The following is a 21,601-nucleotide window of genomic DNA, read 5'->3' on the forward strand; positions in this document are numbered from 1 at the left end:
TTTAGGAAACTTGTCGCAACTGTGATCAATGATTTTTAAGTAGCAGTGACAAAATCACAGGTACTGAAATATTTTCCATCTCTAGAACTCGTTATCAGACACGAAATTATTCTCAAAACTTTATTTGAACAGTGGTTATTGGCAAGTGGAGGTAAAAGATAACAAATACGGCTTTCAGTGTTGGAGATGTTTTGGATTATGTAATGTTCCTGCCACCTTTGAGAGACTTATGGGCCAGGTTTTAAAAGGATAGCACTGTAAGACCTGTTTGGTGTACCTCGACGATATAAACATGCTGGATAAAAGCTTCGATTAATATCTTAAGAAGTAAATTTTTACAATAGATAGCTAGCGCAAGTCTAAAGTTGAGCTCAAGCAAATATTTTCTTTTCAAACATCTACATGAATTGTGGAGTTTCCTTCGACTTCGTACTTATTATCGGATATTCGTTCCAATTTTTTCCAGCGTAGCTAGTAGTCTACGTGAACTCATGAAAAAGAATGGAGGTTTTGAGTGGAATAAAGAGCAGGAAGTGGCGTTCTAAGTGGTGGGTATTAAAGTCTGACTAGTCTGACAATAAGTAAGTCAGAGAGAAATTTGTGTGTAACGCTAAGGGAATTACTGGCATTGGTGAAGTGCAACCAACACTTTCATAAGTATGGTTTAAAAGAGACTCCAAAATTACCTCTTCTCTACAGAACATCGCAAAGCTATGTCCCGCCGTCCCTGTGGTTTGGAATGCAGCCATTGCTCAAAAGCTCATTCCAAAGAGAACATTATAAATGGCCGACTAACATCAGACTGAGATCCAGAGGAATTCAGAAAATGTTTGAAAGAAAACCCAGATTTGAAATGAGTTATACTACTGTGATCAAATTGAAAGGTGAATTTTGTCTATTTCATCTCCTTCAAAGTAATCCCTTGCCGCTGCAAGGGACAACTTATGCCAACAAATTTTCCAGTCATCATAGCACTAGAAGAAATGTTTCGTCGTGTTGGCCATCAGAGCCTTCTTCGATTCTTTTATATCCTCAATTGAGTCAAAACGGTGTCCTCGAAGTGGTCATGTGAATTTGCTGAATAGCCAGACGTTACACGAAGGTAAATCAGGTGAATGTGGTGGTTGCAGCACGATATTAGTTGAAAATATGGCGAAATGATCACTAATGACGAATGCAGTATGAGATGGTGCATTATCGCACTTCTTTGTTCAATAAATTCAAACATAGTGAAAATCGAAGAATTCACTTTTAGACCCTCACAAAACGATGTGTATCTCAAATACTGATGAATATTTTGGCGTTAAATATAGCATAGATGTCACTAACAGTGCTACCAACTTACAGAAAAAAATTTACCGATTCGAAAAACACGCGAAGTATAAATTAAAAACTCACTTTTCAATTTTATCACAGTAGTACATAGAGAGAAGATGAATGAACGTCCAACTAGGGAAGAAATAACCGCAGAAAGACCAGTCGCAAAGACATATCGCGTATATGAAGGTGAAGATGACCAAAGCTCCCTAGTTCTGATGATTGTTCCAAAAGTAAAAATTTCCGAAGTTCTCAACGAGTAGCACAATGGTCCAAGTAGAGGACGCATGGAAATCATTAAAACGTAAATAAAAACATTATTGGGTTGGTACATTATTTCAACACATGGCCAGAAGTATACGAAATTCCTAAACAAGAGGCTGATACAGCAATGGATATATTCATCAACCATTGGGTATCGAAATATGGTGTTCCAATAGAGTTACATACTGACCAAGGAAGGAATTTAGAATCAGCTCCAATTCAAAAGATATACCAGAAACTAGATATTCGAAAAACCCGTACAACTGTACTACAGTTCGATGACATGGTAGAACGATTCAATTGAACTTTGGAACAATATTTGAGAAAAGTTGTAGACAAGTATTAAAAAGAGAGGGATACCCATATATCCTTGTTCCTGGTGGCTTATCGGTGTGGTATATACTAAAAAACGGGGCAGACTTCACCGAGAGTAAGTTTTGGTAATGATTTCCGGTTACCGATTGAGTCGAAGTTTGGAATAAACACCACCTTGTGAAGGAAGTCAACAGCATCCTAGAAGAGAGGACGAGGGGTATAGATGCTATAGTAAGACAGCACACCAAAATTATGAGTGATATAGTTAAAGCGAAACACGAGATGGCAATGCACTCTGAGGGTTTTAGAGAAGAAGATTAGGTGTTATTATAAAACAGACAACGAAAGAAAAGATTGTCTCCCGAATAACAGTGCAATTGGGAAGAACCATACTAGGTTGTTAAATGACTCAATGATGTGGTTCAGTGGTTCCCAAACTTATTTTGTCTACCGCCCACTTTGAGAATAAATATTTTTTTAGCGCCCCCATTTTTTCACCTATTTATAAACCACTATATCTTCAAATTAATTATTGTGACCTATATATGTATATTAACGGAGAATTCTAAACGAAACTTTTACTATAACTAGCAACTTGAAACCTAAGCGCAGTAGGTAACATACAACGGCGCTTAGGTCTCAAGTTAACTCCTTCGGGCTCCACATGCCAATAAGAATGATTATTGAAACGCAACTTTATAGTATCTTTTATTAAAAATAATCGATCCTTATATAAAAACTAATGTGAAGGGTGAATCTGATGCTGTTTAATAAGTTTGTTAATATCAGGTTCCAATTTACTCAAGAACAGTCGCAAGTCGCCACGTTCGGTAACAAGCAAACAATTTCTATTTTTAGTAAGCAGTGTTGTCACAGCACTAAATCCACGTTCACACAAATATGACGATGGGAATGCTATCAAGAATCGTTGAACGATTGACCAGAATCCAGGGTACAATTGCGAGATCGGTTTTTGTAGCCAAAATTCTTGGTAACTATTTTTGAACTTGATTTTTATTTCCTCGTTTGTTGTCAATTTTATAAGTTCTTCTTCCAGCTGAGGTGACATTGCTGTGTTGACATTTTAAAACGGATCCAACACCCGTCTGGTATTTCCAAGTTCAAAATGTCCTGGTATCGTTCGGTGAAGTCAATGTGTTTGCCTGTTGGCAGTAGGCAACAATTCGTCGTGACTGCATGATACTGATAAATTCGGAAAATTGTGAAACTCACGTCTGCCCAGATTCTTTTTGTGTAGAAGCAGTTTGGCTGCGAAAGCAGCAACGACGTTTTTTGTTTTAATTAAATTTAGTTTGTCGCTATAACAGAGTCAAACAGGTTATAGAATCGAGTCAGACAATTGCCTCGTGATAGCCAACGAACTTCAGTATGAAACAACAAACGATTGAAATCCTCGTCATTAGTAACACAAAGCTGATGAAATAATCTATCACTCAAAGAGCTGTTGCGGATTTTATTGACTGCCTTGATGACATAGTATTGCAGTGATTGAAATAGTTTTTCACTTAAGTTTCTAGCAAAGCAATGTACACCATGGATATCTGGAATTTTATTTTTTAAGTACGCTATGAAGCCTTCATGGCACCCTGTCATAGCCGGAGCGCCATCCGTAGCAACAGAAATAATATTTTTCAAAGGAATTTCTTTCTCATCGCAAAATTTTTCCAATATATTGAATATGGTTTCGCCTTTTGTATCGGTCTCTAAATTTCTATCAAATAATAGTGCTTCACATATTTTCTCATCTTTAATAAAACTCACGTAAGACAACAACAATGCTTCATTAGTTGGTAAAGTGGACTCATCCAGCTGAATTGAAAATTGACTTGACCTCAGGTGATCGTACAATGATTCTTCAATGTTTTCAGCCATTTCATCAATTCGTCTTTGCACAGAATTATTACTCAAAAAAATTTTTCGGATAATATCTGCGGCCAGTTTATGAAGCACGGTAGTTATTATTTCATTTAGTGCTGGCAATATTAACTCTTCTCCGATGTTACTCGTAACATCAGAGAGAAAACACAGCCTCGGATGAGAGACCCCCCTTTTGACGACGACCATGGCAAACGAAATAAGGACTACGATTTGAGGGCATGCACCTGGAATGTCCGGACCCTTAATTGTGAAGGTGCCGCTGCCCAGCTGGCTGATGTCCTCGCAAAAATACAGGCTGACATCACCGCCATCCAAGAAATGCGATGGACGGGACAAGGACAGAGACGAGTAGGTCCATGTGACATTTACTACAGTGGCCATATAAAGGAGCGCAAGTTTGGTGTTGGATTCGTGGGAGGAGAGAGACTCCGTCGCCGAGTACTATCATTCACTCCGGTGAATGACCGTCTAGCCACAATCCGCATCAAAGCGCGATTCTTCAACATATCGCTGATTTGCGCCAACGCCCCGACGGAAGAGAAGGACGATGTGACCAAAGATGCCTTCTACGAGCGCTTGGAGCGCGCTTATGAGAGCTGCCTCTGCCACGATGTCAAAATCGTGCTTGGCGACTTTAACGCCAGGGTGGGCAAAGAAGGTATATTTGGCACTACGGTCGGTAAATTCAGCCTCCACGACGAAACATCCCCAAATGGGTTGAGGCTGATTGACTTCTGCCGGGGCCCGAAATATGGTTATCTGTAGTACTAGATTCCAGCATAAGAAGATTCATCAAGCTACCTGGCTGTCTCCGGATCGAAAAACTACCAACCAGATCGATCATGTTGTGATGGACGGAAGACACGTCTCCAGTGTTTTAGATGTGCGTGCGCTCCGAGGTCCTAACATCGACTCGGACCACTATCTTGTTGCAGCCAAGACTCGCACCCGCCTCTGTGGAGCAAAAAACGCACGCCAACAAACACAAGGAAGGTTCGACGTCGAGAAGCTGCAATCACAACAGACAGCCGAACGATTTTCTACTCGGCTTGCACTCCTGCTCTCTGAGAGCACTCGTCAACAACTCGGTATAAGGGAACTGTGGGACGGCATTTCAAACTCCTTACGTACAGCTGCAACCGAAACCATTGGTTTTCGGAAAATGCAAAAGAACAGCTGTTACGACGAGGAGTGCCGTGTCGCAGCGGAGAAAGAACAGGTTGCCTACCTCGCAACGTTACGTTCGACCACTACACGTGCTGGATGGGATAGACACCGAGAGTTGAAGAGGGAAGCGAGACGCATTTGTAGACAGAAGAAGAAAGAGGCTGAAATGCGTGAGTGCGAAGAGCTTGATAAGCTGGCCGATAGGGGTAACGCTCGAAAATTCTACGAAAAAATACGGCGGTTTACAGAAGGTTTCAAGACCGGAGCATACACTTGTAAAACCCCCAAAGGTGATCTAGTCACTGATGCCCAGAGCATACTTAAATTATGGAGGAAACACTTCTCCAGCCTGCTGAATGGCAGTGAACGCACAACACCAGGAGAAGGAGAACCCGATTCCCCAATCGATGACAATGGAGCAGATGTTCCATTACCCGACCATGAAGAAGCTCGAATAGCAATTGCCCGCCTCAAGAACAACAAAGCGGCAGGGGCCGACGGACTGCCGGCCGAGCTATTCAAACACGGCGGCGAAGAACTAATAAGGAGCATGCATCAGCTTCTTTGTAAAATATGGTCGGACGAAAGCATGCTCAACGATTGGAATTTAAGTGTGCTATGCCCAATCCATAAAAAAGGAGACCCCACAATCTGCGCCAACTACCGTGGGACCAGCCTCCTCAACATCGCATATAAGGTTCTATCGAGCGTATTTTGTGAAAGATTAAAGCCCACCGTCAACAAACTGATTGGACCTTATCAGTGTGGCTTCAGACCTGGAAAATCAACAACCGACCAGATATTCACCATGCGCCAAATCTTGGAAAAGACCCGTGAAAGGAGAATCGACACACACCACCTCTTCGTCGATTTCAAAGCTGCTTTCGACAGCACGAAAAGGAGTTGCCTTTATGCCGCCATGTTTGAATTTGGTATCCCCGCAAAACTAATACGGCTGTGTAAACTGACGTTGAGCAACACGAAAAGCTCCGTCAGGATCGGGAAGGACCTCTCCGAACCGTTCGATACCAAACGAGGTTTCAGACAAGGCGACTCCCTATCGTGCGACTTCTTCAACCTGCTTCTGGAGAAAATAGTTCGAGCTGCAAAACTATATAGAGAAGGTACCATCTTCTATAAGAGTGCACAGCTGCTGGCGTATGCCGATGATATTGATATCATCGGCCTCAACACCTGCGCCGTTAGTTCTGCTTTCTCCAGGCTGGACAAGGAAGCACAGAAAATGGGTCTGGCAGTGAACGAGGGCAAGACGAAATATCTCCTGTCATCAAACAAACAGTCGTCGCACTCGCGACTTGGCACTTACGTCACTGTTGACAGTCATAACTTTGAAGTCGTAGATAATTTCGTCTATCTTGGATCCAGCGTAAACACCACCAACAATGTCAGCCTAGAAACAGGTGCTTCTTCGGACTGAGTAGGCAATTGAAAGGTAGGCAATCTCTCGACGAACAAAAGCTAAACTCTATAAGTCGCTCATATTTCCCGTCCTGCTATATGGTGCAGAGGCTTGGGCGATGACAGCAACCGATGAGTCGACGTTAAGAGTTTTCGAGAGAAAAATTCTGCGAAAGATTTATGGTCCTTTGCGCATTGGCCACGGCGAATATCGCATTCGATGGAACGATGAGCTGTACGAGATATACGACGACATTGACATAATTCGGCGAATTTAGAGACAGCGGTTGCGCTGGCTAAGTCATGTCGTGCATATGGACGAAAACACTCCAGCTCTGAAAGTATTTGACGCAATACCCGCCGGGGGAAGCAGAGGAAGAGGAAGACCTCCACTCCGTTGGAAGGACCAAGTGAAGAAGGACCTGGCTTCGCTTGGAATATCCAACTGGCGCCACGTAGCGAAAAGAAGAAACGACTGACGCGCTGTTGTTAACTCGCTATAAGCGCGTAAGCGGTGTCTACGCCAAATAAGAAGAAGAAGAAGATGTTACTCGTATGTGGTTTGCCTTTCTGAGCAATTAACAAAGAGATATTGTACGAAGCTCGAAGTCCGTCGTCATCTTGCTTAGCAGCCGCCGAAAATAGGTTTGCTACACTTGACTGAGTATTATGCTTCTTCTCTAGGTCTTGAAAGTATGCTACATTCTTGTCTCTCTTATCTGGATGCATTTTATTCAAATGGAATAGGAGGTAACACTAAGCAATAAATGTCGGAGACGCTATCAAATATATATTTAAATGAATAAACGCGACGAGCGGAGTCGATTTAACCATGCCCGTCTGTCGGTATATACACGAGCTAGTTATACAGGTTTTGAGATATCAATCTGAAAATTTTCACTGGTCCTTTTTCCCAAGAAGCTGCTCGTTTGTCCACCACCGATATCGGACCTCTTTGCATTTAGCTGCCACACAAACTACACTTGTATGCGTGAAAGTTTTCTGAGCGCCATTCATTTGGGAGTGGCCCGAAATGATTCCTTTACATTTGGCTGAAGCAGTTCATGACTTCCGGCAGTATCCTCTAGGTAGTAAAACAACATCCATTTGAAGACGAGCTAAAGTGAGAAAGCGAAAACACACACGAAAATCCCTTGCCATGGTTGTGCGCTGAGTTTAGAATCCGCCACATAAAAAAGGATCCCAATGAAAAAGCTTCGGATAAGAGACTCCCCTTTAGATGACGACCATGTCAAACGGACTAAGAATAACGATTAACGAGCATGCACCTGGAATGTCCGGTCCCTTAATTGGGAAGGTGCCACTAGCTAGCTGGTTGATGTCCTCGTTGGAGTGAACGCCATCCACGAAATGCGAAGGACGGGCCAACGACTTAGGCGAGGTCATTGAGGTATTTACTACTGTGGTCATATAAAGAAGCGCAAATTCGATAGTTGATGAATGTCTAGCCACAATCCACATCAAAGCGAAGTTCTTCAACATATCGCTGATTTGCGCTCACGCCCCGACGGAAGAGAAGGACGATGTGACAAAAGACGTCTTCAATAAGCGCTTGGAGCGCCCCTATGTGTGCTGTCCCCGTTCTTGGAGAATGTAACGCCAGGGTGGGCACAGGAAGTATCTTTTGCACAACGATTCAGGATCCATGATGAAACATCCCCAAATGGGTTGAGGCTGATCGGCCTCGCCGGAGCCGACATATAGTTATCTCTAGAGCTAGATTCCAGCATAGGAAAATTCATCAAGCTACCCAGCTGTTTCAGGATCGGAAAGCCACTTACCAGATCGATCGCGTTGTAACAAACGGAAGACACGTCTCCCGTGGAGCATACGCTCCGAGTCCCAATATTGAATCGGACCACTATCCTATTGCAAGGTACATCCAAAAAAGCTCGTCAACATACACAAGAAAATTTCGACGAAAATCTGTAATTACAACAGACACTCGAACGATTTTCTGTTCTACATATATTTCTGCTCTCTACTTGCTCTCGGACGCAATTTCTAACTCCTTACGAACAGATGTAATCAAAACCATTCGTTTTCAGAAAATGCAATAAAACAGCTGGTAGGATGAGGAGTGCCGTGTCGCAGTGGAGAAAACCAAACTGCCTACCTCGCAACATTAGAATCAACCACAACACTTGCGGGATGGGATCGATACCGATAGTTGAAAAGGCAAACGAGACGCATTTGCAGACAGAAAAAAGAGACGACGAAATGCCTGAGTATGTGGAGCTAGAGAAGCTGGCCGACAGGGGTAATGCTCCAAACCTCTACGAAAAGATACAGCGACTAACAGAAAGTTTTAAAACCGGAGTATACTCTTGTAGAACCTCCGAAGAAATATCGTGACTAACGCCCAGAGCCGAAATTATAGAGGTTACAATTTCCAGCCTGCTAAATTGCAGTATACGCATAGCACCAGGAGATGGTGAATCCGATTAATCGATGTCGATGGAGCGGACGTTCCATTGCCCGACCATGAAGAATTTTGAATAGCAATTACGCATCTACAAAAAGGGAGACCCCACAATCTGCGCCAAATACCGTGGGACAAGCCTCCTCAACATCGAACATTAAGTTCTATCGAGCGTATTGTGTGAAAGATTAAAGCCAGTCGTCAATAAAGTCTGAAAGTGAACTAAGGCAAAACGAAGTATGCCTTGTCATCCAACAAACAGTCGTCGCATTCGTGAATTGGCTCCCACGTCACTGTGTACAACGTCCGGTGTGTTTAACTTGGGTATCCGCTAACGACAGCCTAACCTCTCCACGCTCAAAAACATTTTCAGTACCAATTGGCAGTGTGGAATGGACACACTAACCACATTGGTAGGGTTTGAGGCCCTCCTAGGTCCAGCATCCGGTTGCAATGCATCTCCACTTGTTGAGTGACACTCTAATTTCCATATTCCCATTCATGCCGCCTACAGAGGCCCTTCTGTCCGCAAAGTAACTCCACCGAAGAGTAATTTCAGGATAGCCCAGCTCCTCCAGCCGTTGCAACACTCGATTCCATCTTAGGTAATCAAACAACTCCTTGAAGTCAACAAACATGTCAAGGACACACTTGTTGACATTCTCCCTAAGGACACTCTGAACATGAAACAATGCATCCTCTACCCTGCGTCCCTTCCTGAACCCATACTGCCTATCCGACCACATACCCCGCGTTAGCTCCCGAAGCCGTTCCACCGTAACTCTTTTCAGCACTTTTCCAAGTACTGGAAGGAGACTGATACCCCGATAAGAACGAGGCTCGCTGCTGATCTAATCAGGTGACTTAAGTAGAAGAACAATCCTAACACTTTTCCACTCGCGTGGCCGCCAGGTATTCCGGAATGAGCTTCTATAAGCTTTTGAACATCTCTCCGTTCAAACTGTCAAACCCTGGGGACCATTTAGATGACCAGCCCAAAGGCGTACCCCAACTCCCTATCATCTAATGGAGAGACAGGTACCTCTTGTGCTTGTGGAAGTTCATAGCTGAATACCTGGAAACTATTTACAGTAAGTGCGTCTGGGGAGATACTTTCCACGCGGATTGAAAAGCGGTAGGGTTGTTCCTCTCCTGACGTCTCCTTCCAGTACTTGGAAAAGTGCTGGAAAGAGTTATGGTGGAACGGCTTCAGGAGCTAACACAGCCTATGTGGCCGGTTAGGCAGTATGGCTTCAGAAAAATACGCAGTATAGAGGATGCATGGTTACCTGTTCAAAATGTCCTTGTCATATTTATAGAATTCAATCTAAGTCGGGATCGTGTGGAGCAATGGCTGGAGGAGCTTTTCTGCTCGGAAATTACTCTTTGGCGGAGTTACTTTTCTGGCAAAGAGACCTCTTTAGTCGGCATGAATGGGAGTGTGGAGATTGGAGTGGTTCATGGCTGCCCGCAGGGTTCTATCCATATATTTGAAACTTGATGATGGACTCTCTGCTTGGGTAGCTCGAGCCACTCTGTAAGTGGTCGAAGGTCACTCGAGATCAGCTCTAGAGCGGGCAAGAGGACACCTCTTAGAGATTGTAAATACTTGGGGCTTAGGTGTGGGGGTAGACATATCGATGAAAAAATCGGTGACAATGTTACTTAAGGGCGGATTGTTACCGGTTCGTCCACCGATTGTCCGTGTGAATGGGGTTGGTGTCAGGTATGCGACAAATGCCTGTGGCTGACCATGAGTCACAGAATGTGTTTTACTCCAAACTTATCGAATGTAAAAGAGCGACTGCAGGCAAGTGCGGGCAAAATAAGACGCACTTTGTGATTGGGGTCTCGAACATCGTGCTGTCCACACCATATATCGTGGCTTGTTTGTGGCCTGTGTCACTTATGGAGCCGTTGTAAGGTTAGAAGCAGCCACGCCAGTCTTGGGGTCCCAAAAGTTGTTCTCAATTCAGCGTTGTATGATGCTTGCCTGTTTGCCTGAACGACGCACCGTCTCAATGGATGCTATGCAGGTGCTGTAAGGTGCACACCTTCTTCTTCTTCTTAATTGGCGTAGACACCGTTTACGCGATTATAGCGAGTTAACAACAGCGCGCCAGTCGTTTCTTTTTTTCGCTACGTAGCGCCAATTGGATACTCCAAGCGAAGTCAGGTCCTTCTCCACTTGGTCCTTCCAACGGAGTGGAGGTCTTCCTCTTCCTCTGCTTCCCCCGGCGGGCACTGCGTCAAATACTTTCAGAGCTGGAGTGTTTTCATCCATCCGGACAACATGACCTAGCCAGCGTAGCCGCTGTCTTTTAATTCGCTGAACTATGTCAATGTCATCGTATATCTCGTACAGCTCATCGTTCCATCGAATGCGATATTCGCCGTGGCCAATGCGCAAAGGACCATAAATCTTTCGCAGAATTTTTCTCTCGAAAACTCGTAACGTCGACTCATCGGTTGTTGTCATCGCCCAAGCCTCTGCACCATACAGCAGGACGGGAATTATGAGCGACTTATAGAGTTTAGCTTTTGTTCGTCGAGAGAGGACTTTACTTTTCAATTGTACCCCCTTAGGACCTGATTTTCATACAGCGTGCTGTTGCATTCAGGCTAAAAAAGGACTTGAGTGAGTCATTTCTGCGTGCTGTGTGACTTATGAGTACCTTCGGGATGTTGGGTATGTTGAGGATAATACGGATTGCAGATTTCGTCTGAGTTAAGCGGCGAAGGCGTTTAGCTGGGACTTAGGGTTAGCTTTTGTATGTGTGGTGTGTGTATGAGATCCGATCCCAAGCCACAGAGAGCAGTAGCCCTTTGAGTTCGCTCTAACCTGCTCATCTCGACTAGCCCCTCGAGGAGTATGGTGGTGGTTGTGGTTTAAACCCAAATGCGGGAAGAACTGGGTGCTGGACCCAAAGTACGGCGGTGGTTTTAGATGGGCCTTGAACCATTCCAGTGTGGTTAGCATGTCCATTCTATCCATTGGTATATAAAATGCCTGGCATTTTCTGGGCGCTAATGAATGCATTGATTTGATCTGCTGTCGTCAGCAGGTACCCACGTTAAATACACCGGACGTTGATCCGCCAGCGTACCACTAACACAGAAGATTTACGAACAAGAAGTATTCTCTACTATCTGCTCTCCAGGTGTGTGCGTCTGAACGCACTGAAGGGTGTGACACATGCGCAGGCCCGCTCTATAACAGTGACTACCCAAGCACAGCCCACAATCTCCAACACTGGACTGACACCGGCACCTTTTGGGCAATCCTGCCTAGATCATCCTGTCACAGAGACAACTGAACGCCAGATTCTCAGCAGAGTACTCCTGACTGGCAGTCCAATCAGCAAAAATTGGCAGCGCGTCACAAAACTGAGATTTTGCCAGGTTTCCACCAAAAACAACAACGTGGATGACCACATTGCCCGAATACCACCTACAAAAAAAAAAAATTTACACTTACCGCTATGCTCGCCACCACTAACCCAAGCAACAACAATGCACCCGCCGATTGCACAAACATTTCTACGACCGCTACGCACACGAATTTTGTTTCGAGTTCGCGTTCAAGCGTTTTTAAAAAGCTATCACCGAATTAAACCCTAAAGAGAAATCCAGGTGGTTTGGATGGTGGAATCAGACTAAACTTTCACTTCATTAATTATAATCATTCAAGTTAATAGTGCAATTAATTATTGCTTACAAATCATAAATACTTATTTTACTTACAATATTACATATGTTTTGCAAGAAAGTAAGCATTTGCTTATAAATCATATTTACTTAAATGCTGACTAAAGGTAAAGAGGTTATTCCGATTCCCGGAAATATTGTGAACCAAGTGATTTTGTTTTATGCTATTTACATTGATTTACATTTTGCAAAGGAAATGATCTCATATTAAAAATTTATGGATTTCCGGTTGTTCAAATTTATAATTTTTAATGTTTGTTGTTGGGTTTTTTATATATGTACATAAATACTCCCCCTTTTCAAGTGCTAATTGAGCCCGATAGGGCTGCACTCCTACCTACCTACTCCCCCTTTTAGATTAGAATTCTCCTGACTTCTTTTATTTAACTTCATCTTGATATATCTATGTTTCATTATTAAACTTGCAAATGCTTATATTACAATAATTATTATTTTAAAATGTTACAATTACTTTATTGTGAAATTGTAACTGAGAAATATTTTTAAAATTTATTTTATTTTTTTCATCTATTTGATCCAATGCTAACTTTTCTTTAAAATTATTTAAATCTTCATATTTCATGTTCATAATATTGCTTTCAACTGTTTCAATTAAATTAGAAAAATAGTAATCATTGATTTTTATTGAACAATTATTGAATTGTATTACAAAATTTCCGCTTAAAATAGTTTGATTATTATTACAAGTGTAGGGCTATAAGGCTTTTTTTATAACCGCGCAAATTTACAAAACAGCGAAAAGTTCAAGCGAGATTTCAGCATAGGGCCGAGTAACGACATTGTAAGGTGGTCAGGTATTCTTCTTCTTCTTAATTGGCGTAGACACCGCTTACGCGATTATAGCCGAGTTAACAACAGCGCGCCAGTCGTTTCTCCTTTTCGCTACGTGGCGCCAATTGGATATTCCAAGCGTAGCCAGGTCCTTCTCCACTTGGTCCTTCCAACGGAGTGGAGGTCTTCCTCTTCCTCTGCTTCCCCGGCGGGTACAGCGTCGAATACTTTCAGAGCTGGAGTGTTTTCGTCCATTCGGACAACATGACCTAGCCAGCGTAGCCGCTGTCTTTTAATTCGCTGAACTATGTCAATGTCGTCGTATATCTCGTACAGCTCATCGTTCCATCGGATGCGATATTCGCCGTGGCCAACGCGCAAAGGACCATAAATCTTTCGCAGAACTTTCCTCTCGAAAACTCGCAATGTCGACTCATCAGTTGTTGACAACGTCCAAGCCTCTGCACCATATAGCAGGACGGGAATTATGAGCGACTTATAGAGTTTGGCTTTTGTTCGTCGAGAGAGGACTTTACTTTTCAATTGCCTACTCAGTCCGAAGTAGCACCTGTTGGCAAGAGCAATCCTGCGTTGGATTTCCAGGCTGACATTGTTGGTGGTGTTAATACTGGTTCCTAAATAGACGAAATTATCTACAACTTCAAAGTTATGACTGTCAACAGTGACGTGAGTGCCAAGTCGCGAGTGCGACGACTGTTTGTTTGATGACAGGAGATATTTCGTCTTGCCCTCGTTCACTGCCAGACCCATTTGTTTTGCTTCCTTGTCTAGTCTGGAGAAAGCAGAACTAACGGCGCGGGTGTTAAGGCCGATGATATCAATATCATCAGCATACGCCAGCAGCTGTACACTCTTATAAAAGATGGTACCTTCTCTACTAAGTTCTGCAGCTCGAACTATTTTCTCCAGAAGCAGGTTGAAAAAGTCACACGATAGGGAATCGCCTTGTCTGAAACCTCGTTTGGTATCGAACGGCTCGGAGAGGTCCTTCCCGATTCTGACGGAGCTCTTCGTGTTGCTCAACGTCAGTTTACACAGCCGTATTAGTTTTGCGGGGATACCAAATTCAGACATCGCGGCATAGAGGCAGTTCCTTTTCGTGCTGTCGAAAGCAGCTTTGAAATCGACGAAGAGGTGGTGTGTGTCGATTCTCCTTTCACGGGTCTTTTTCCAAGATTTGGCGCATGGTGAATATCTGGTCGGTTGTTGATTTTCCAGGTCTAAAGCCACACTGATAAGGTCCAATCAGTTTGTTGACGGTGGGCTTTAATCTTTCACACAATACGCTCGATAGAACCTTATATGCGATGTTGAGGAGGCTAATCCCACGGTAGTTGGCGCAGATTGTGGGGTCTCCTTTTTTATGGATTGGGCATAGCACACTTAAATTCCAATCGTTGGGCATGCTTTCGTCCGACCATATTTTACAAAGAAGCTGATGCATGCTCCTTATCAGTTCTTCGCCGCCGTGTTTGAATAGCTCGGCCGGTAATCCATCGGCCCCCGCCGCTTTGTTGTTCTTCAGGCGGGTAATTGCTATTCGAACTTCTTCATGGTCGGGCAATGGGACGTCTGCTCCATCGTCATCGATTGGGGAATCGGGTTCGCCTTCTCCTGGCGTTGTGCATTCTCTGCCATTCAGCAGGCTGGAGAAGTGTTCCCTCCATAATTTAAGTATGCTCTGGGCATCGGACACTAGATCACCTTTGGGGGTTCTACAAGAGTATGCTCCGGTCTTGAAACCTTCTGTAAGCCGCCGCATTTTTCGTAGAATTTTCGAGCATTACCCCTGTCGGCCAGCTTATCAAGCTCTTCATACTCACGCATTTCGGCCTCTTTCTTTTTCTGTCTGCAGATGCGTCTCGCTTCCCTCTTCAATTCTCGGTATCTATCCCATCCCGCACGTGTTGTGGTCGATCGTAACGTTGCGAGGTAGGCAGCCTGTTTTCTCTCCGCTGCGGCGCGGCACTCCTCGTCGTACCAGTTGTTCTTTTGCACTTTCCGAAAACCAAGGGTTTCGGATGCAGCTGTACGTAAGGAGTTTGAAATGCCGTCCCACAGTTCCCTTATACCGAGTTGTTGATGAGTGCTCTCAGAGAGCAGGAGTGCAAGCCGAGTAGAAAATCGTTCGGCAGTCTGTTGTGATTGCAGCTTTTCGACGTCGAACCTTCCTTGTGTTTGTTGGCGTGCGTTTTTGCTGCACAGAGGCGGGTGCGAATATTGGCTGCAACAAGATAGTGGTCCGAGTCGATATTAGGACCTCGAAGCGCACGCACATCTAAAACACTGGAGACGTGTCTTCCGTCTATCACAACATGATCGATCTGGTTGGCAGTTTTTCGATCCGGAGACAGCCAGGTAGCTTGATGAATTTTTTGTGCTGGAATCTAGTGCTACAGATAACCATATTTCGGGCCCCGGCGAAGTCGATCAGCCTCAACCCATTTGGGGATGTTTCCTCGTGGAGGCTGAATTTGCCGACCGTAGTGCCAAATATACCTTCTTTGCCCACCCTGGCGTTAAAGTCGCCAAGCACGATTTTGACATCGTGGCGGGGGCATCTCCCATAAGTGCGTTCCAAGCACTCATAAAAGGCATCTTTGGTCACATCGTCCTTCTCATCCGTCGGAGCGTGGGCGCAGATCAGCGATATGTTGAAGAACCTCGCTTTGATGCGGATTGTGGCTAGACGTTCATTCACCGGAGTGAATGATAGTACTCGGCGACGGAGTCTCTCTCCCACCACGAATCCCACACCAAACTTGCGCTCCTTTATATGGCCACTGTAGTAAATGTCACAAGGACCTACTCGTCTCTGTCCTTGTCCCGTCCATCGCATTTCTTGGACGGCGGTGATGTCAGCCTTTGTTTTTACGAGGACATCAACCAGCCGGGCAGCGGCACCTTCCCAATTAAGGGACCGGACATTCCAGGTGCATGCCCTGATATCGTTGTCCTTATTTCGTTTGCCATGGTCGTCATCAAAAGAGGGGTTTCTCATCCGAGGCTGTTTGTCGCTTTTCATTGGGATAGGCTTTTTACGTGGCGGGTCCCAAACCCAGCGCACAACCCTATGCAGGGGATGTTTCGCCTTCTCACTTTAGCTCACCTTCGAACGGATGTTCTTAGGCTACCCAGAGGATACTTGGTCAAAGACCGGAAGTCGTGAGCTGCTTGAGTCATATCTAAAAGAATCGTTTCTGGCCACTCCCAAGTGAATGGCGATCAGAGAACTTTCCTCACTTGCGTGAACTTCTACACATGACCCCATCCTCCATGGGGGGGTGGTCAGGTATTAGACTAACTTTATTTGCACAATTCTTCTCCTTAAATAATAATCTACACAATATTTCGATACCGCTAAATATGTACATAATTCCGCTTTGTATTAATTTATATATACATATACAGCCTTGGCCAAAAGAATTAGGCACCCTACTAATTGGTGAATTTTTTGTTTTAACAAGTGAATATGTTATATATATATGTTATGTACTTCTAACAGTTCGTAAAACTAACTACCTGCTTAACGCTATTGCTTCTTCATACTTGTATATAATTTAGTTATTGAAAGAGAAATTAAAAATGGGAATGCAGCATCGCAATATGCTGCTTACATATTAAGCTTAGTACATGTTAAATAGGACTAACTAATGTGCACAAACAAACATACATACGTGTAATTGCGTGAGCGAAACATAGCCTTAGCAAAGTGTACAGAGCAAACACAATGCAAATACAATTATTAACTGCATTGAGGTGAATTACTTCTAATGCTTAACCTTGAATATTAGACAAATAAGAGGAAGTAGAAATAGCAAAAAATATATAAGAACATATGGCTGAAGTATGCAGTGGTTTGCAATCTGTGACCCAACAGCAAGTATTATTGATAAATAAATTATTAGCATTTTTTAACAATAATTAGATTTTCATCTAATGAAAAAATTTCTAATTCCTTACTTGTTATTAAATTACAATTCTTTTTTATTATACAATGCGAAATAAGTTTTAATTGCTTAATGTGTTTATTTTCTTCAAGTAAAAAGTTCTTCTATGTTTGCATCGATTTCTTTTTGGTTTCTATTTGGAATTGGAACAATTTTTCTTATTTGTACTTGTATAAAAGTTTTTGGTATTTTAATTCCAAGCATTATTAAAAGTGTCTGTTCCTAATTGTAATTATTTTAAAATATTAAAATCATATTATATTTCGTTATTTCCTGATTGGTTAGAATATTTGAGTTAAACATCCCATACTTTGCTGAAACTACATTATTTTGTATTTGCTCAAGTTTATTTTTTAACAATTGAATTTATGTCATTTGTTCTAAATACATATTTTGTTCATACTCTTCGTGAACTATTTTATTTATCATATTAAAACTTTTTTCAATTTGGCTTCTATCGTTTTCTACAATATTTTTTATTTATTCTAATGCTAAATTATTCGTTTACATGAATTTGTTCGTTCATTGTCATGTCTGTCTCTAGTAAGTGGTTTTGAATTATCTGTCGGTCATTATCGTCCATCGTACCAAATATCCATTTAGATAGGATACCTACTGCATTTGCTAAACCTCTCTTTTTTTCTTTTTGGTACTAACGTCATTAATTTATGTCTTGTTTCTAATAGCTCTGCTTGTAATATATCTTTATTATCTGTTTTCATTAGAATAATGTTGTCCGTCAAATCATTAATTATTTTTTCCAGTTCTTTTATATTTATAAGATGTATTGCTATGTCTGTGTCTTTGACTATTTCCTGGGTCCCAATTTTAATGTCGATAAAATTTAACAGTTCTGTCAGTTCCGTAGTTGTCAAAAGTCCTTCAATTAGAGGTATTAATATTAGTATCATTATTGTCAATTGGAATATCTGAAAATTTTTGTGGTTTTTTAATATTAGGAGGATGAATATTTTCTAACTTTTTTTTGTTGTATCTATATTGTTCCTTATGTCTAACAGCTTTATAATTTTTTATAAATCCTTCTTCTCTCTTTTTATTATAATTTTCTTTTTTCTGCTTTTATTGAATATAATTTTATTCTTTGCAGCTATTAAAATGTTTTTTTATTATTTTAAAATCTACTTCATTATGTTGTACCTTATTTGGTGTGCATTTTATAGTTGAGTGAAATTTTTGTTTATAATTTCTAACTGCTTTATGTATTAATTGTTTTATTGATAACTTCTTTAGTTTATATAAGATTCTAAATTTTTCTGCTATAGTGTTATGGAATCTTTCTACATCCGCATTACCTGTACGGCTTTTGGGTTTTGTTAGGTGCATTTCAACATTTTCATTATCTAGGAATTCTTTTATTCTTACTGCTTTAAATTCATTGTCTGAAATAATTTTTCTGAGTTTCCCTGGTTTAGGGAAGTGATCTTCTAGCTGCTCGATAATGGTTATGTGGTTTCTATCATTTAATGTGTAAGCTGCACTGAACTTACAAAATTTATCTACGACTAGTATCAAAAAATGATGCCCTTTCATCACATACGTATCTATATGTACAATATCATTTATTTTTGAAGCAGTCTCCAAAAGCTTCAATTTTGGCTTAATAGGATTTCCTTCGTATTTTACTTCCTAACAAATTTCATAATAATTAATTACAATTTGAATTAATTGCAATATCTTTGGCTATATGTTTCCTGAATGCCTGAATGAAAGCTTTCCCTAACGTGATATAAAGAAATCTGTTTGATTGCTTCTACTTCTGTCTCAACATCTTGTGTTTTCATTTTATAAATTCTAATTGACCATTATTAGAAAACATTTCGAATAATTTTCTTCTACTATATTATATTGACGTTCTGAAAATATTCCTATTTTACCTTTTGTGATATATTTCCTAAATATCTCACTCAAATTATCGAAATCATATTCAGAAATGAAAATAATCCTTTTACAGTGCATAATTTTTAGCTCTTCAGTTTTGTTGTTTGTTAAAATAATTTGCGTCTTATATTAGTTAACAATTTCCTCTTTGGTATAAAAATGGTCGTCTAATTCTTTTTCTGCTGAATGGACTGTTGCTAAAGTTTCATCATCTTCAATGTTGTTTAAAGAAAATTTTAAATTGTTGGGAGTCGTTTCATCCATATTTTCTGAAATAATATCCTCATTATCTTTAATCCTACTTAAAAAGTCGGCTACTTTATTTTCTTTGCCTTTTGAATATTCAATGTAAAATTGGTATTCTCTAAGTTTTAATAACTATCTTTGGTGTTGAGCTGATATATCTTTTCCTTTGTATTTAGAATGTAAAAATATTATCGAATGGTGGTCAGTAAAAATTTTGAATTTATTTCCATGGAGGTATGACCTAAAAAAGTTTATACTCCACATTATCGCAAAAAATTCTTTATCTGTTGCGGAATAGTTTCTTTCGTGGTTATTCAAAGTTCTTGAGGCGTAACACACTGGGTGTCCCTCTTGTGATAATACTGCACCAATCGCATAATTGGATGCATCTGTTGTTAAAGTAAATTGTTTTTCGAAATATGGATAACGCAATATTGGATGAGTACTTATAAGTACAAGTATTTTTAATTTTTCAAATGCTTCAATATACATATCTTGGATCTTTAAGATTAACTTTAACTCCATTTTTCAAATACTTGGTTATAGGTTGGGCTATCCTCGCGTAGTCTTTTACGAATTTACGATAGTAACCGGTGATTCCTAAAAAACTTTTAATTTGTCTTTATGTTTTTGGAATTTGTAAATTTTCTGTAACTTTAAATTTATTAGAATTTGGCTTTATGCCTTCCTCCGTTAAAATGTGTCTTAAGAACTCTGTTTCTTTCTTCAAAAAGTTGCATAAATCAATTTGAATTTTTAGATTTTTACTTTCAAGGATTTGAAAAATTTCGCCTATCGTCCTAATATGTTCCTTCAATGATGTGCTAAATATTAGGATGTCGTAAATACACTACACATCTTTTATTTATATAGTCTCTAAGTATTTCATTCATTAGCCGCTAAAATGTGGTTGGTGCCTTTTTCAGTCCAAAAGGCATTCTTACAAATTCCTAGAATCCATGTGGTGTTACAAAAGCTGTTTTTTCACCATCTTTCCTTTTTACTAGAATTTGATGATACCCTTTCGCTAAATCCAAAGTAGTAAAATATTGTGCTTTCCCTATGTTGTCTAGAATGGAATCAATGTTTGAAAGGGGGTATTTGTCAAATATTGTGCCCTCATTCAATTTTTTATATTCTATAACAATTCTGTATTCCTATTCACCTGAATTATCTAGTTTTTCGGCACTACTATTAATGCTCTTGCCATTTCCTTAATTTGTTTTCTAACTTCAATTTCATGCTGAGGTGGATATCTATGTACATATATTCGTACTATACATTTTGAATTAATCTGCTGCTGTGTTGTAGTTTTAATTTCATGCTGGATTTCCATTGTGTTAGTCAGTTTATCGCCGTCTTTAAAAAATAATTTATTATATCCTTTGAGCAATTTAATTTTTTCTCAATTTTCTTCCTCATTTAAATGCTGTAGATTTAATCTTTCCAATTTCAACTCTGCAGTTTCAAGATTACATATTTGATTTAAGTAATTTAGTTTATTAAAAATAGAACTTCCTTTACGGTTTAGAGTTATTCTGCCTTTTTCTATATCTATATATGTACGTATTGAGAAAAGTAAACATATCCATACCTATTACAAAGTCATAAGTGGTGAACACATAGAGCGCGACAGACTGCAGCAGCACGACAGTGAACTGAAAACGTCGTTGTTCATCTTACTACATGTGCATTTTGAGAAGCAACAACAACACAATGGCCGGCATGTACACAAAACAACGCAGTTGTCCATTTTGTATGTACACAATTTCGTTGTGGCCATACTAATTCCTTTCACTTCAATGAAATTTTAATATTTTGTTCAAAATGAAATTTTTTATGCAAAAAATAAGTAAATAGTAAATATTTTTGCTTTTAAATTATCAACTGTTATTACTAATGATATAATAGAGCTATAATATATAGCTATTTTATGCTTTTATTTGTAAAATAACGTCAAGTTTGTTAGAGCTGTGAAACATTTTACATTTTACATATTAGTAAGCATCACCACTCTACCTCCTCTTTCTATCTTCCATTCTACTGTCAACTCTACTGTCGTTGGCAAAAATAGGAGGATATTGAAGTTAGCGAGAACGACAACTGTCGGCCAGCAGTCGTGTAGTCGTGCAGCTGTCAAAATAACACTGCCCATAAGAAC

This window comes from Bactrocera tryoni, unplaced genomic scaffold, assembly GCF_016617805.1.
Source record: "Bactrocera tryoni isolate S06 unplaced genomic scaffold, CSIRO_BtryS06_freeze2 scaffold_764, whole genome shotgun sequence".
In the NCBI taxonomy this organism is placed as follows: Eukaryota; Metazoa; Arthropoda; class Insecta; order Diptera; family Tephritidae; genus Bactrocera; species Bactrocera tryoni.